General features: G+C 48.0%; 1 long non-coding RNA gene across 1 annotated transcript in view; it reads left to right on the forward strand.

Annotated features, from left to right (window-relative positions):
* LOC141213717 (uncharacterized) overlaps positions 1–7,659 on the forward strand; it is a 30,147-nt gene extending 22,488 nt beyond the window's left edge. The window contains exons 2-3 of the long non-coding RNA XR_012283084.1: positions 3,755–3,841; positions 7,589–7,659. This is a non-coding gene — a long non-coding RNA (uncharacterized lncRNA). The remainder of the gene's footprint in view (positions 1–3,754; positions 3,842–7,588) is intronic.
* The last annotated feature ends 11,215 nt before the right edge of the window (positions 7,660–18,874 follow it).

Raw genomic sequence — 18,874 nt, forward strand, 5'->3', positions numbered from 1 at the left:
GGGGCTGAATGGGGGGGCTGGCTGGACCCACGGGGACATGGATGGGGACATGGGGCTGAATGGGGGGGCTGGCTGGACCCACGGGGACATGGATGGGGACATGGGGCTGAATGGGGGGGCTGGCTGGACCCACGGGGACATGGATGGGGACATGGGGCTGAATGGGGGGGCTGGCTGGACCCACGGGGACATGGATGGGGACATGGGGCTGAATGGGGGGGCTGGCTGGACCCACGGGGACATGGATGGGGACATGGGGCTGAATGGGGGGGCTGGCTGGACCCACGGGGACATGGATGGGGACATGGGGCTGAATGGGGGGGCTGGCTGGACCCACGGGGACATGGGGCTGAATGGGGGGGCTGGCTGGACCCACGGGGACATGGATGGGGACATGGGGCTGAATGGGGGGGCTGGCTGGACCCACGGGGACATGGATGGGGACATGGGGCTGAATGGGGGGGCTGGCTGGACCCACGGGGACATGGATGGGGACATGGGGCTGAATGGGGGGGCTGGCTGGACCCACGGGGACATGGATGGGGACATGGGGCTGAATGGGGGGCTGGCTGGACCCACGGGGACATGGATGGGGACATGGGGCTGAATGGGGGGGCTGGCTGGACCCACGGGGACATGGATGGGGACATGGGGCTGAATGGGGGGGCTGGCTGGACCCACGGGGACATGGATGGGGACATGGGGCTGAATGGGGGGGCTGGCTGGACCCACGGGGACATGGATGGGGACATGGGGCTGAATGGGGGGGCTGGCTGGACCCACGGAGACATGGATGGGGACATGGGGCTGAATGGGGGGGCTGGCTGGACCCACGGGGACATGGATGGGGACATGGGGCTGAATGGGGGGGCTGGCTGGACCCACGGGGACATGGATGGGGACATGGGGCTGAATGGGGGGGCTGGCTGGACCCACGGGGACATGGATGGGGACATGGGGCTGAATGGGGGGGCTGGCTGGACCCACGGGGACATGGATGGGGCTGAATGGGGGGGCTGGTTGGACCCACGGGGACATGGATGGGGACATGGGGCTTAATGGGGGGGCTGGCTGGACCCACGGGGACATGGATGGGGACATGGGGCTGAATGGGGGGGGCTGGCTGGACCCACGGGGACATGGATGGGGACATGGGGCTGAATGGGGGGGCTGGCTGGACCCACGGGGACATGGATGGGGACATGGGGCTGAATGGGGGGGCTGGCTGAACCCACGGGGACATGGATGGGGACATGGGGCTGAATGGGGGGGCTGGCTGGACCCACGGGGACATGGATGGGGACATGGGGCTGAATGGGGGGGCTGGCTGGACCCACGGGGACATGGATGGGGACATGGGGCTGAATGGGGGGGCTGGCTGGACCCACGGGGACATGGATGGGGACATGGGGCTGAATGGGGGGGCTGGCTGGACCGATGGGGACATGGGGCTGAATGGGGGGGCTGGCTGGACCCATGGGGACATGGATGGGGACATGGGGCTGAATGGGGGGGCTGGCTGGACCCATGGGGACATGGATGGGGACATGGGGCTGAATGGGGGGGCTGGCTGGACCCATGGGGACATGGATGGGGACATGGGGCTGAATGGGGGGGCTGGCTGGACCCATGGGGACATGGATGGGGACATGGGGCTGAATGGGGGGGCTGGCTGGACCCATGGGGACATGGATGGGGACATGGGGCTGAATGGGGGGGCTGGCTGGACCCATGGGGACATGGATGGGGACATGGGGCTGAATGGGGGGGCTGGCTGGACCCATGGGGACATGGGGCTGAATGGGGGGGCTGGCTGGACCCATGGGGACATGGGGCTAATGGGGGGGCTGGCTGGACCCATGGGGCTGAATGGGGGGGGCTGGCTGGACCCATGGGGACATGGGGCTAATGGGGGGGCTGGCTGGACCCATGGGGACATGGGGCTGAATGGGGGGCTGGCTGGACCCATGGGGACATGGGGCTGAATGGGGGGGCTGGCTGGACCCATGGGGCTGAATGGGGGGGCTGGCTGGACCCATGGGGCTGAATGGGGGGTCTGGCTGGACCCATGGGGCTGAATGGGGGGGCTGGCTGGACCCATGGGGCTGGCTGGACCCATGGGGCTGAATGGGGGGGCTGGCTGGACCCATGGGGCTGAATGGGGGGGCTGGCTGGACCCATGGGGCTGAATGGGGGGGCTGGCTGGACCCATGGGGCTGAATGGGGGGGCTGGCTGGACCCATGGGGCTGAATGGGGGGGCTGGCTGGACCCATGGGGCTGAATGGGGGGGCTGGCTGGACCCATGGGGCTGAAGGGGGGGGCTGGCTGGACGCATGATCGGACACATGGAGGTGAAGGTGGCCAAGTTGGGGACCTGGATGGACACATGGAGGTGAAGGGCGGCAAGCTGGACACATGGGGACCTGGATAGATATATGGGGTGGGGTGGGATGCATATATGAGGGGGACAGGATGGATATATGAAGGGGGGCGGGCTGGACACATGGAGGCCCGGATGGACATATGGGAGGGGCAGGCTGGACACATGGGGACATGGGGCTGAATGGGGGGGCTGGCTGGACCCATGGGGACATGGATGGGGACATGGGGCTGAATGGGTGGGCTGGCTGGACCCATGGGGACATGGATGGGGACATGGGGCTGAATGGGGGGGCTGGCTGGACCCATGGGGACATGGATGGGGACATGGGGCTGAATGGGGGGGCTGGCTGGACCCATGGGGACATGGGGCTGAAGGAGGGGCTGACTGGACCCATGGGGACATGGATGGGGACATGGGGCTGATGGGGGGGCTGGCTGGACCCATGGGGACATGGAGGGGGACATTGGGCGGAAAGGGGAGCTGGATGGACCCATGGGGACATGGAGGGGGACATGGGGCGGAAAGGGGGGCTGGATGGACCCATGGGGACATGGGGCTGAAGGGGGGGGGGGCTGGCTGGACCCATGGTGACATGGATGGGGACATGGGGCTGAAGGGGGGGCTGGGTGGACGCATGGGGTGACATATGGATGGAGGCAGGGGGCTGAAGGGGGGGCTGGCTGGACACATGGGGAGACATGGATGGAGGCATGGGGCTGAAGGGGGGGGCTGGCTGGACGCATGGGGAGACTTATGGATGGAGGCACGGGGCTGAAGGGGGGGGCTGGCTGAACGCATGATCGGACACATGGAGGTGAAGGTGGCCAAGTTGGGGACCTGGATGGACACATGGAGGTGAAGGGCGGCAAGCTGGACACATGGGGACCTGGATAGATATATGGGGTGGGGTGGGATGCATATATGAGGGGGACAGGATGGATATATGAAGGGGGGCGGGCTGGACACATGGAGGCCCGGATGGACATATGGGAGGGGCAGGCTGGACACATGGAGACCAGAATGGATATATGGGGGGGGGGGGGTCAGGTTGGATAGCTGGGTGGCCACGCTGGACAAGGGACTTTATTACTGTTTAGGGGCCAGATTGAGGAACTTTATTAGTTTATGATGGCGAATGGGGAACATTATTACTTTAGAGTCCAATTAGGGACATTATTACTTCTGTAATATAATTTACTTTTTAGGAAACTGTTTTCCATAAGAGGGGACAAAAGGGGGGTCCTGTTACTGTGCAGGGCGCCACTATGTCGCTTTATTTCTTCAACTGGTGTAGTGTAGAATCCTGGGGAAAAGTGGGAATGTGCTCTAAAAGAGATCAGTTATTGATAACTGTGTGTTATTTTCTGCAGAGATGATTCCTGGCTGGAAGAAGTGATGGCGGACTGTGCCAGATGAAGAAAAGCGAAGATGAAGAACTTCACCTAGAGACATCACTGGTGAGTCAGTGTATTACTGTACACTTACACTATATAGTATATACTGAGCTCCTGTGTATGTCACTCGTGATAACTGTATTACCTGTACACTGACACTATATACAGAGCTCCTGTGTATAATGTCACTGGTGATCACTGTATTACCTGTACACTATATACAGAGCTCCTGTGTATAATGTCACTGGTGATCACTGTATTACCTGTACACTGACACTATATACAGAGCTCATATGTATAGTGACAGTGTTGTTAGTATTGTGGTTTGTATTCCTGATCAGTATTGTAGTATTTGGTCACTATGTTATGGTAATATGTGGTCTGGTCATGGTGTGGTGATATTTGTCCCTTTTGTATGTGGTATTATTGGTGTTGTTATAGTGGATTATGTTGTGTATGGCGGTCATTTGTTCTCGCTGAGATTAACTAGGAATAGATTTTTTTCAATGAGGCCACGGCTTCACTATCAGTATTTGGTCAGTATTTTTTCTCAGTAGTGAGAGGCAAAAGCAGGAGTGGGTGATAAATCCAGAATTGGTGACTTGTTTCTATTCTACCTTTTCTCTGATTGTTCCTCACCTGGTTTTGGCTCCCACTCCTGAGAATAATCCTGACTGAATACTGATAGTGGGGCTGTGGCCTTAGAGATGAAATACTTGGAGCAGAGCGTCAGAGATGCACTTACAGGGGTTCTCCGGGGAAAACAAGTAATCACCTCTCCACAGGATCAGTGATAACTTATTGATTGGTGGGGGTCTGACTACTGGGACCTGCACCGATCGGCAGAATGTGGAGCTTTTCTCCCCATTAGACTGGAGCTCATGTGCGACTCGACCACTGATCCATTCTTCCAATCGGTGCAGTTTCCAATCAATAAGTGATCACCTATCCTGTGTAGCCCATGAATCTGTGATCACTTGTTTTAACCGCAGAAGCTCTTTCATGCAAACTCCAGAAATTGTCCATCCCTGTTCTAGTCTGTGCACAGTAGATGTGAGGAGCCGCCGGTCACTGCTCCACTATAACAGGGAGATAATATAAGAGAACCACCGAATGATAGGTCCAGTACAACAAAAGCAATTCAAAAATACCTTTATTCAAGTTATGGTTAAAGTGACACTACATACACAAGGAAAGCCGCATTATAATAGTCATACAGCAATGTTATAATATATACTGGACTCTAAGATATATAGATGAATAAGAATAGATAAACATCAAGCAGGTTAATACATGGAAGGAAGGGGACAAACGGAAAGGGGTTATATCACCGAAATGGCAACTAAGAAAACATGTGAATGGCCAAATCATAAATATATATATATGTACATGGCAGTGTGGAGAGGAAAATTCCCGTGTGCTCCATGTCATTTAATAGTACATATACCCCATGCTTATCCATACAGTCCAGAGTAATCAGTGTGTAAGCCCAAATATAGAGTGTATCTACCTGCACAGAAGTCCAGTGTGTATAAATGGCATCAAGCGGCGCAGCCCCGACGCGCGTTTCGGACACACGTCCTTCGTCAGGGGGTAGCGTCCATATGAACCAGCACGTATAAAAATACTAATGTGACCAATCGGTAAGCACCGGGTGTCCTACATAATTAGGATCGCCCGCAATTAAGCTCCAAATTGAGGCGGGCGCATACAGCTGGTTATCCGCCGGTGTATACAGGCAGCGCTTGATGTGCACGCATGCGGCGGCCGGAGGGACCGGAAGTCGCGGGCATCGCGTCATGCATCAGCCGACGACGGGAACACACGTGACCCGGGTCACCTGATGCATAGAGACACGTGACCGCAGCCTCACGGAGCGCAGACGGCGCATGCGCGCAGCGCTTACCCGTAGAATGGGCATCAAATTGTCCTCTGTATCCAAGCAACCACGGGAGATCAGGAAGCCAGAATGGAGAAAGGAACACAAGAGGAATAAGGATCACGCAGATAGAGACAACTCGGGGAATCAGAGTGACAATAAGTAAGTGTGAGACTAGTGAAGTGACTGTGCAAATCATACAAATATAATCATATGTTATGTATATACACATCGACCACAATGGGAGATATGCATAGAGAGGAAGAGGGATAAAGTGAACATGTGCTATATATCAAAGACCTATAATGGCCAGTTAAAACATTAAGGTGTGTGTATATAGAGTATAACACAGTGTATATATCCATATTTGAATATATTTGCGTATACATACATATCAAATATAAAGTGTTTACGTGCAATAAATAGAGTAACATGAAAAAAAGGGGGGGGGGAAGAAAAAAAGAGAAGAGAAAAAAATATATATATATAAAAGATATATATAAAAAATAAAATAAAAATTTTTTTTTACATATAAATATATAGATAGATAGTAAAAACAATCAGATAATACATCATCATACGTATGGAAATAATATACAGGTGAGACATTCTATCCCATCAAGAAAAAATTATATTTTTATATATAAAATATATAAAGAAAGAAAAAAGGGGGAGAGGGGAGGGTGGGGGGAGGGGAGAGGGGGGGGGAAGAGAAGAACAATATAATAACGGCTTCCAATCTTCAATCCCGAAATATGTCATAACACTAGGATCCCACTCCGATGCTAGATCAAAGGCCACATCAGAAATAAACTATAAGAGGGGAGAGAGAGTTAAAATTACTATCATATAGAAAATAAATAAAAACATGTTAAAAACAAATTAAAAACAAACAGGCAGGTTCAAGGACTAGATTGGTCACAGAAATGGAACGTAACTCATGTCAATACCGGTAGGCCAATTCCTTAGATTAAGGAGAATCTGCTCCAGTGATGCGGATTTTATACAACAGGCCGATATATTAAAGATGCGATTCTTGGAGAGAGGCTACAGCCGTCGCTCCGTCAAAAGAGCATTTAATAGGGCTAAACATACCTCTAGACACAATGAACTATATTCAAATAAGACACAGCCAACGAACAGAACTTAGATTCATCACACAGTATCATGGTCAAACTAATCTGATGCGCTATTTTCTAAACAAATCTTGGCCCATCCTACAATCTGACCCTGTGCGCTCGAGATATTTGAGCCCGAAACCCAATATCACTTTTCGTCGGTCACGTAATTTACGGGACGATCTAGTGAAAAGTCACTATACCAATGAAAGAACAACTTTTATGTCTAAAGTGAAACCACTCAAAGGCTGTAGACCCTGTGGTAAATGTGTGGCATGTTCAAATGTGGTGCGATCCGACACATTTCAAAGCTCGGACGGACTTACAATATATAATATCCAACACCTCATTACATGTACCACAACTGCAGTGATCTATTATGCCACTTGCCCATGCTCATTAATCTATGTGGGATTAACTACCCGCCAATTAAAGGTTAGGATACGCGAGCATGTTCTTGGTATTATAGCAGCAAAAGAAATCAATGATCCATCGCTCTTGAAGACAATACCGAGACACTTCAAGACATTTCACGGATGTGACGCCTCATTACTTAGAGTAATTGGGATTGATATGGTTCCACCTAACATTAGAGGAGGTAAGATAAGTAAACGTCTGGCCCAATTAGAAACAAGATGGATCTGGACATTGAAAACTGTCTGTCCTTTGGGACTCAATGAGAACATGAGTTACGTTCCATTTCTGTGACCAATCTAGTCCTTGAACCTGCCTGTTTGTTTTTAATTTGTTTTTAACATGTTTTTATTTATTTTCTATATGATAGTAATTTTAACTCTCTCTCCCCTCTTATAGTTTATTTCTGATGTGGCCTTTGATCTAGCATCGGAGTGGGATCCTAGTGTTATGACATATTTCGGGATTGAAGATTGGAAGCCGTTATTATATTGTTCTTCTCTTTCTCCCCCTTTTTTCTTTCTTTATATATTTTATATATAAAAATGTAATTTTTTCTTGATGGGATAGAATGTCTCACCTGTATATTATTTCCATACGTATGATGATGTATTATCTGATTGTTTTTACTATCTATCTATATATTTATATGTAAAAAAAATTTTTTATTTTATTTTTTATATATATCTTTTATATATATATTTTTTTCTCTTCTCTTTTTTTCTTTCCCCCCCCTTTTTTTCATGTTACTTTATTTATTGCACGTAAACACTTTATATTTGATATGTATGTATACGCAAATATATTCAAATATGGATATATACACTGTGTTATACTCTATATACACACACCTTAATGTTTTAACTGGCCATTATAGGTCTTTGATATATAGCACATGTTCACTTTATCCCTCTTCCTCTCTATGCATATCTCCCATTGTGGTCGATGTGTATATACATAACATATGATTATATTTGTATGATTTGCACAGTCACTTCACTTTTCTCACACTTACTTATTGTCACTCTGATTCCCCGAGTTGTCTCTATCTGCGTGATCCTTATTCCTCTTGTGTTCCTTTCTCCATTCTGGCTTCCTGATCTCCCGTGGTTGCTTGGATACAGAGGACAATTTGATGCCCATTCTACGGGTAAGCGCTGCGCGCATGCGCCGTCTGTGCTCCGTGAGGCTGCGGTCACGTGTCTCTATGCATCAGGTGACCCGGGTCACGTGTGTTCCCGTCGTCGGCTGATGCATGACGCGATGCCCGCGACTTCCGGTCCCTCCGGCCGCCGCATGCGTGCACATCAAGCGCTGCCTGTATACACCGGCAGATAACCAGCTGTATGCGCCCGCCTCAATTTGGAGCTTAATTGCGGGCGATCCTAATTATGTAGGACACCCGGTGCTTACCGATTGGTCACATTAGTATTTTTATACGTGCTGGTTCATATGGACGCTACCCCCTGACGAAGGACGTGTGTCCGAAACGCACGTCGGGGCTGCGCCGCTTGATGCCATTTATACACACTGGACTTCTGTGCAGGTAGATACACTCTATATTTGGGCTTACACACTGATTACTCTGGACTGTATGGATAAGCATGGGGTATATGTACTATTAAATGACATGGAGCACACGGGAATTTTCCTCTCCACACTGCCATGTACATATATATATATTTATGATTTGGCCATTCACATGTTTTCTTAGTTGCCATTTCGGTGATATAACCCCTTTCCGTTTGTCCCCTTCCTTCCATGTATTAACCTGCTTGATGTTTATCTATTCTTATTCATCTATATATCTTAGAGTCCAGTATATATTATAACATTGCTGTATGACTATTATAATGCGGCTTTCCTTGTGTATGTAGTGTCACTTTAACCATAACTTGAATAAAGGTATTTTTGAATTGCTTTTGTTGTATTGGACCTATCATTCGGTGGTTCTCTTATATTATGTGTCTTACCGAATGGTCTGCCATTTCACGTTGGTCCATATAATAAGTACACGATTACTTACCGGCCCGTTGATTTGTGGGTCTGAATATGATCAGTGTCTTATACTGTTATAACAGGGAGAGCAGAGAAAAGAGATCTGCATATTGCTGTAGGTGGCCCCTAGAGTCAATGTCCCCTGTGGGCCCCAGACACCCCAGTCCGACCCTGCTGACATCTGATTAAGGCCTAAGGCCCCGTTCACATGTCAGGTTTTAATCAGTGTTTTTTTCTCATTTTCATCTGATTTTGGTCAGGGTGTCAGTTTTTCTCCTCAGTGGGGCATATTTTTTATATGTAAAGTAAAAAGCTAAAGGTTTCCTGGCCTCGCTTGCCCGGCCTATAGACACTGGAGAACAAGCAGTACAGGCAACATGGTTGGTTCTGGCCATTTTTCTGACAGACTCATTGACTTCAATAGATGATCTTTATCTACAAATCGGATGGAAATCGGACCGGTCTCAGTTCTGATTTACAGATCAATCGTCCACAAAAAATAGAGCTGTAAACCTGTCCCCGGTCTATAACGGAGCATATTCTACCTGTTACAGAAATAACCAGACGTGAAAAGAGCCATGTGCTATTCTTACAGGGAAGGGGCCACCATTTTATGTTTTGTATTAATAATTATGTAATCAATTATTTTTAATACAAAATTAAATGTTCCACTTTATTAGTTTTTTAGCTATTTATGTTGACATTGGCCACTGGGGGCTGCCATTTTTATTTGGGGGGTGTGTAAGAAGCGCTCTTACACACCTCATTTACGGCAGCCCTGGCCATAAGAGAGAGTAGTCTGTCACCGACCCTATCTCTAACATTAGAGGCAGCTCCTCCTGCCTCTAGCTGTGACCTGGGCACGCCCCCTTGGCTGTTCAGGTCGCAGCCGTGGGAGGAGATTGCAGCCATCTTTGTGGAGCCTGCAGTGTAAGCTGTACAGTCCCCCTGTCGTCGCACGCACTGCTCAGTCAGAGCGTGCCATGACAGGAGCTGCCGGGGAGGAAATGCCTGGGAGTGGACGTCCCGAATGAGTATGTGTGGCGGCTCCGTGCGGTGATCTCAGCTTCTCTGCTGTTATCAGTGCCGACATCTTCAGGCAACACAGACACAGCGCTGCGTGGGAACGTGGAAGGTGAGTAGAAGCGTTTATTGTTTTTTGTTTTTTTTTCCTTTGCAGTGAATATATGGGGGCATAAACCCACCAGGATGGAGGAGGAGGCATAAACCCACCAGGATGGATGGAAGAGGCATATACCCACCAGGATGGAGGGAGTGTGCATATACCCACCAATGAAGGGGGGCTTTTACCCACCAGGATGGATGAAGGGGGCATATATCTACCAGGATGGATGGAGGGGGGGCATATACCCACCAGGATGGATGGAGGGGGGGCATATACCCACCAGGATGGAGAGGTGGCATATACCCACCAGGATGGAGAGGTGGCATATACTCACCAGAATAGAGAGAGGGGGCATATACACCTACCCAGGATGGATGAAGGGGCATATACACCTACCCAGGCTGGATGAATGGAGGGGCATATACACCTTCCCAGGATGGATGGATGGAGGGGCATATACACCTACCCAGGATGGATGGATGGAGGGGCATATACACCTACCCAGGATGGATGGATGGATGGAGGGGCATATACACCTACCCAGGATGGATGGATGGAGGGGCATATACACCTACCCAGGATGGATGGATGGAGGGGCATATACACCTACCCAGGATGGATGGATGGAGGGGCATATACACCTACCCAGGATGGATGGATGGAGGGGCATATACAACTACCCAGGATGGATGGATGGAGGGGCATACACACCTTCCCAGGATGGATGGATGGAGGGGCATATACACCTACCCAGGATGGATGGATGGAGGGGCATATACACCTACCCAGGATGGATAGATGGAGGGGCACATACACCTACCCAGGATGGATGGATGGAGGGGCATATTCTCCTACCTAGGATGGATGGAGGGGCATATTCTCCTACCAAGGATGGATGGAGGGGCATATACTCCTACCCAGGATGGATGGATTGATAAAGGGGCATCTACACCTAACCAGGATGGATAGATGATGGAGCATATATACTTATCCAGGATGGATGGAGGGGCATATACACCTACCCAGGATGGATGGAGGGGCATATACACCTACCCAGGATGGATGGAGGGGCATATACACCTACCCAGGATGGATGGAGGGGCATATACACCTACCCAGGATAGATGGAGGGGCCGATACACCTACCCAGGATGGATTTATGGATGGAGGGGCATCTACACCTACCCAGGATGGATGGATGGAGAAGCATCTACACCTACCCAGGATGGATGGATGGGGAAGCATATACACCTACCCAGGATGGATGGATGGAGGGGCATATACACCTACCCAGGATGGATGGAGGGGCATATACACCTACCCAGGATGGTTGGAGGGGAATATACACCTACTCAGGATGGATGGATGGAGGGGAATATACACCTACCCAGGATGGATGGATGGAGGGGAATATACACCTACCCAGGATGGATGGATGGAGGGGCATCTACACCTACCGAGGGTGGATGGATGGAGGGGCATCTATACCTAACCAGGATGGATGGAGGGGCATATACACCTACCAGAATAGACTACCCAGGATGGATGGAGGGGCATCTACGCCTACCCAGAATGGATGGATGAAGGGGCATATACACCTACCCAGGATGGATGGATGGAGAAGCATATACACCTACCCAGGATGGATGGATGGAGGGGAATATACACCTACCTAGGATGGGTGGAGGGAAATATACACCTACCTAGGATGGATGGGTGGAGAGGAATATACACCTACCCAGGATGGATGGATGGAGGGGCATCTACACCTACCCAGGGTGGATGGATGGAGGGGCATCTATACCTAACCAGGGTGGATGGATGGAGGGGCATTTTCACCTAACCAGGATGGATGGAGGGGCATATGCACCTACCAGAATAGACTACCTAGGATGGATGGATGGATGGATGGAGGGGCATCTACACCTACCCAGGATGGATGGATGAAGGGACATATACACCTACCTAGGATGGATGGATGGAGGGGCATATACACCTACCTAGGATGGATGGATGGAGGGGGATATACACCTACCTAGGATGGATGGATGGAGGGGGATATACACCTACCCAGGATGGATGGATGGAGGGGGATATACACCTACCCAGGATGGATGGATGGAGGGGCATATACACCTACCCAGGATGGATGGATGGAGGGGCATATACACCTACCCAGGATGGATGGATGGAGGGGGATATACACCTACCCAGGATGGATGGATGGAGGGGGATATACACCTACCCTGGATGGAGGGGGATATACACCTACCCTGGATGGATGGAGGGGGATATACACCTACCCAGGATGGATGTATGGAAGGGGATATACACCTACCCAGGATGGATGGATGGAGGGGCATATACACCTGCCCAGGATGGATGGAGGGGCATATACACCTACCCTGGATGGATGGAGGGGCATCTACACCTACCCAGGATGGGGACCATATTCCATATACCAGGATGGGGCATATAGAAGGATGAGGGGCATATACTGTAGGGCGTATATGGTGTCATTACGCTTTGGCTCTTTTGATACCTGTGATACGTCTGACCTCATAGTATGTCCCCCCTTTTTACTCTTTTGAAGGAGGCTGTTTTACACTTGAAGCATATATGTGTTACAATCCATAACTAAATCGTGTATATTTTTTATTTTTCCTCTTTATTGGTTAACTCCGGAATGAAGCACCGCTTTGTATTCATTTATATGAGATATTTTCATGTGCTGAGTGTCGACTTATTTGTTACCCCCCCTCTTTTTCTCAGATATGATTGTAATTTGATTTATCATGAGACGATGGATTTTCGTTTTTTATACAGTTCTTCCCATTTTTGTATTGTTTTAGATAAACCTTGATAAAGGCTGAGGCCGAAGTGTTGGTCATACATCTGTCTCATGAACAATTTATTGTCTGAATAAATTCCTTGATTTGCATCAATATCCATTGTGCCTAAAGGTTTTTTTTATATATATATATATATATATATATATATATATATGTATATGTATTTTTCCATGTGAGTTTTCTTATAATGTTTTTAAATAGAAGACCGTATTGCGATATCATTGAGATACAAATGTTTCTGTTGCGATCCTCAGCTCTACCTGAGAACACAATCTGCGTGGGACTGGGCCGAGTGGGGGGCATCTGGCCAACATATAGCGGCGGGCACTCTGCAGCAACTCAGCACTGTTGACTTTGGAGGTCCTCTTCATTCCCTGGTGGTCAGCGGCTGCATGCATCCCCTAGAACTGGATATGCTAAGATTGTTTGCTGTGGAGCCCTTTAGTTTCTATCAGATAAATGTGGAGGACAACTCAACATATCTGTCATCATAGAGAATCTGTGCCGAATCCGCACCCCTCACTGCTGAGCAGCTACCCTGTCTAGGTGGCAGCACACAGTGCTTTGTGTGTGTCCCATTGTGTTACTAGTGATATAGCAGTATACTAGGGATGCACCAACTCCACATTTTTATTAATATTACTCCAGATATGGACGAAACCCTCCAAGATGCAGGCTTTATTATACTACAGAATTTTGGTGCATCCATAATATATGCTCAAGCACTTTAATAGAAACCTGTTCCACCATGTCCATCCTTCACTGCGTTACTGGTATTTATTTGGAAACACAGGGATATTCCAGGAAAACGTGTTTTATGCTTAATAAAAATAAACTGATCACATTTTCAGAAAATTTCCATTGGTATTTATCTCCTTTTTTGTAATTTACCTGTCTGGTTAATTCACACTTTTCATGTTTTTTGTACAACCAGTTAATGGGGTGGTCTCAGTTTCTTAAAGGGAGTCTGTCACCCCAATACTCAAATCATTTATGGATTTGTATAGGAATCTTGGCCCCTATAAAAAAAATATACTTTAGGTATAGATATTTTTATGCAAAAACAGCATTTACACCCCACGCTTAATTACCATCCTCTGCCCCTCCCCTTACGATGATTGACAGCACTGCCTATATTGAATCCTCAGCCCTGCACACACTGACACTGCAGGAGCTGAAAACTCAGTGTCCGAGCTTGCGGGCATCCTCTGATCCCCTTGTCCAGTCTACAGTTGTCTCGTTCAGTGGGCAGAAAAAAGCTTTTACTTAAAAATTGTAAGTCTCGATTTGAGTTTGCCAAAAGACATGTGGGAGACTCCCAAAATATATGGAGGAATGTGCTGTGGTCAGATGAGACCAAAATTGAAGTTTTTGGCCACCAAGGTAAATGCTATGTCTGGCACCAAACCAACAGCTCATCACCCCAAGAACACCATCCCCACAGTGAAACATGGTGGTTGCAGTATCATGCTGTGGGTATGTTTTTCTGCAGCAGCCACCTCCATTATCTGAATGCAAGGAAGATTGTGAACTTGTGCTACTTGTGCAGTAACACTTTGTCATTTCTGCTCCATTCTGTCTTCAAGCACAGGGTTAACAATGCTCTGACTCCATATCCGGCTTCATGGCTTGATCATAGATGCTGGATCCTGATTCCCAAGAAAATCCCACCAACCCAAGATTGTGAAAGAAATGCACAAAACACTTTTAGTGAATGTTAAATAGACCAAATTTTATTACAAATCATATTATTTCATTCAGTGTCTGAAATTTAGAATCAGCCAATTGCTATGAAAAAGACACTGAAAATGGCAAACCTCCGACTCACGAAGAATCATCCGTCAGCACTCAGGAGAGGAAAACCCCCTGTGGAGGAAACCTCTAGGGAACCATGGCTGGAGGACTTGCCCATCCCTCGGGCTTAGAAGGATAGTGCCAACAAGTAACAGCAAATTGTACTAGAATTTGTACATTGTATCATATTTACAGTGAGACATAATATACATCCACTATAGATATGATAGCAGTGACATCACATAGTCACACAAGTTACACATTACATCATCAGAAAACAGACAGTAATGGAGAAGGTCAAAGTAGGTGCCCTGTGCGAGCACCATATGGAGAAGTCTAATGCGACATCTCCAGGCCGTACACATAAAGGTGAAGGCAACTAGTACCGGACGTGAGGGAGATCTGGCTGCAACATCTGTCACCCCATTGATCGCTAGGGTTAGGCTGATCTGGCTGGCTAGGCGATATGGCTGATCTGGCTGGCTAGGCGGTATGGCTGATCTGGCTGGCTAGGCGGTATGGCTGATCTGGCTGGCTAGGCCGTATCCCCTTCCTCCCTTACAGGTTATGGAGTGATGAAGCTCCAGGTCTCCAGACACATCAAGTACGGCGCTTCATACGGCTGAATGACCTGTGGTTCCGGAATCATCTTCTATATCATAGATGTATGTGTTTATGACATCAGCACAGTTGCCGTAGTTACCACAGGTGTTCATTACTGGTGCTTCACTGGCTAGAAAGTCTCTCTCAGTGTTCCAAAGAATTAACCCTTGAATGACTGGCACTGTACATTTGTCCAGAATCCTGTAACATAATCTTGTCACTGTGCAGGACCGTTATCAATATTATACTTTAAAATTACCCTAAACAAAGTCTAATTAGTGAGCGCATCTACAGATTTGATGGGTAACAAGCACAATAATCCCCTTAAGCCCTACTAAATGCATAAATGTCCAATATGAGTACAGAGCAGTCCATACAGAATGGATGATACAGAGGGCAATACAGTTAGATAAAGAAGTAGAAAGCCAAACCAAGTAAATGTCTCCTGAGATCTCGGCTCCTGAGGTCTCAATTGCGCATCTGCTGCCTCAGGCGGCCATTTGTGTAACACAAGCGATCGGAAGATCACAGCTTCTAGTCTGCTAAGGAGACTATTGAAGCATGTAAAAAGTAAAAAAAAATATTTAAAAGTTCAAATCACCCCCCTTTTACCCCATTCAAAATAAAACAATCAAAAATACACGTTTGGTATCGCCGCATTTAGAATCGCCCGATCTATCAATATATAAAAAGAATGACTTCCATCAGTAAACTGTATAACGAGAACAAAAACAAAACTCCAAAATTAAGTTGTTTTGGTCACCGCAACATTGCATTAAAATGTAATAACAGGCGATCATAACATCATATCTACACCAAAACGGTATCAATAAAAATATCAGCTCAGTGCGCAAAAAATAACCCCTGACCCGGCTCTAGATCACGAAAAATGGAGACGCTACGGGTCTCGGAAAAATGATTATTTTTTTTTACAAGCTTTGAATTTTGATTTCACCACTTAAATAAAGTAGAAGCTCCATATGTTTGGTAACTACGAACTCGTAATGACCTGGAGAATCATAATGGCCGGTCAGTGTTAGTATTTACTGAACATGGTAAAAAAAAACTTTTGTGGAATTGCACTTTTTTTGCCATTTCACTGCACTTGGATATTTTTCCCATTTTCCAGTGCACAATATGGTAAAATCAATGGTGGTGTTCAAAAGAATAACTCATCCCACAATAAAACAAGCCCTCACATGGCCATATTGACGGAAAAATAAAAAAGTTATGGCTCTGGGAAGAAGGGGAGCAAAAAATGAAAGCGCAAAAACGGAAAAACCTGAGGTGATAAAGGGGTTAACTGGAATTTTCTGCCATGGACTCATTGGCAAATCTGAAATAGATATTTCTCGCTCCCTTATCAGGGTGGAAACATATATCTTTGGCCTCATTCAGACGTCTGTTTTTCATGTTTGTGTCCTCTCCATATTTGTTACGGATAGATCACATACACAATATAATCTGTGGAGTCGTCCACATGTCATTTTTTTTTTGAAAACCGCGTAGTGTCCGTTTTTTATCCTAGTGGTTGATGGAAATTCTCCAGTCAGATCTATGGGTCCATGACATCGCTGACAGCTGGCATTGCCATCCATGTGCTGTCTGTGATAACACTGTCACCAGAGGAGAAGCTTCTCAATTTATGGATTTATTTTGCATACAAGAAAAGCTGATGAAACGCTGAAGAAAAAACTGACCACTTTCAGACATTTTTTGCATATACGATAAGTCACTGACATCTGATTAAGGCCTAAGGCCCCGTTCACATGTCAGGTTTTAATCAATGTTTTTTTCTCATTTTCATCTGATTTTGGTCAGTGTGGCAGTTTTTCTCCTCAGTGGGGCATATTTTTTTATATGTAAAGTAAAAAGCTAAAGGTTTCCTGGCCTCGCTTGCCCGGCCTATAGACCCTGGAAAACAAGCAGTACAGGCAACATGGTTGGTTCTGGCCATTTTTCTGACAGACTCATTGACTTCAATAGATGATCTTTATCTACAAATCGGATGAAAATCGGACCGGTCTCAGTTCTGATTTACAGATCAATCGTCCACAAAAAATAGAGCTGTAAACCTGTCCCCGGTCTATAACGGAGCATATTCTACCTGTTAGAGAAATAACCAGACGTGAAAAGAGCCGTGTGCTATTCTTACAGGGAAGGGGCCACCATTTTATGTTTTGTATTATTAATTATGTAATCAATTATTTTTAATACAAAATTAAATGTACCACTTTATTAGTTTTTTAGTTATTTATGTTGACATTGGCCACTAGGCGCTGCCATTTTTATTTGGGGGGTGTAAGAAGCGCTCTTACACACCTCATTTACGGCAGCCCTGGCCATAAGAGACAGTAGTCTGTCACCGACCCTATCTCTAACATTAGAGGCCGCTCCTCCTGCCTCTAGCTGTGACCTGGGCACGCCCCCTTGGCTGTTCAGGTCGCAGCCGTGGGAGGAGATTGCAGCCATCTTTGTGGAGCCTGCAGTGTAAGCTGTACATTCCCCCTGTTGTCGCACGCACTGCTCAGTCAGAGCGTGCCATGACAGGAGCTGCCGGGGAGGAAATGCCTGGGAGTGGAGGCCCCGAGTGAGTATCTGCGGCGGCGCTGTGCGGTGATCTCAGCTTCTCTGCTGTTATCACTGCCGACATCTTCAGGCAACACAGACACAGCGCTGCGTGGGAACGTGGAAGGTGAGTAGAAGCGTTTATTGTTTTGCTTTTTTTTCCTTTGCATTTAATATATGGGAGCATAAACCCACCAGGATGGAGGAGGAGTCATAAACTCACCAGGATGGAGGGGGCATATACCCACCAGGATGGAGGAAGGGCATATACCCACCAGGATGGATGGAGGGGGGGCATATACCCACCAGTATGGAGGGGGGTATATACCCACCAGGATGGAGGTGGAGTCATAAACCCACCAGGATGGAGGCGGAGGCATATACCCACCAGGATAGAGGGGGCATATACCCACCAGGATGGAGGATGGGTGTATACCAACCAGGATGGATGGGGGGGGCATAAGCCCACCAGTATGGAGGGGGGCATATACCCACCAGGATGGAGGAGGAGGCATATACCCACCAGGATGGAGGGGACATATACCCACCAGGATGGAGGAAGGGCATATACCCACCAGGATGGATGGGGGGGGCATATACCCACTAGTATGGGGGGGCATATACCCACCAGGATGGAGGGAGGGGGGGCATATACCCACCATGATGGATGTAGGGGGACCATATACAAGCCAGTATGGAGGGGGGGCATATACCCACCAGGATGGATGGAGGGGGGCATATACC

Source organism: Phyllobates terribilis, unplaced genomic scaffold (assembly GCF_046119375.1).
Source record: "Phyllobates terribilis strain yellow unplaced genomic scaffold, ASM4611937v1 Scaffold_209__1_contigs__length_3470805, whole genome shotgun sequence".
Taxonomy (NCBI): domain Eukaryota; kingdom Metazoa; phylum Chordata; class Amphibia; order Anura; family Dendrobatidae; genus Phyllobates; species Phyllobates terribilis.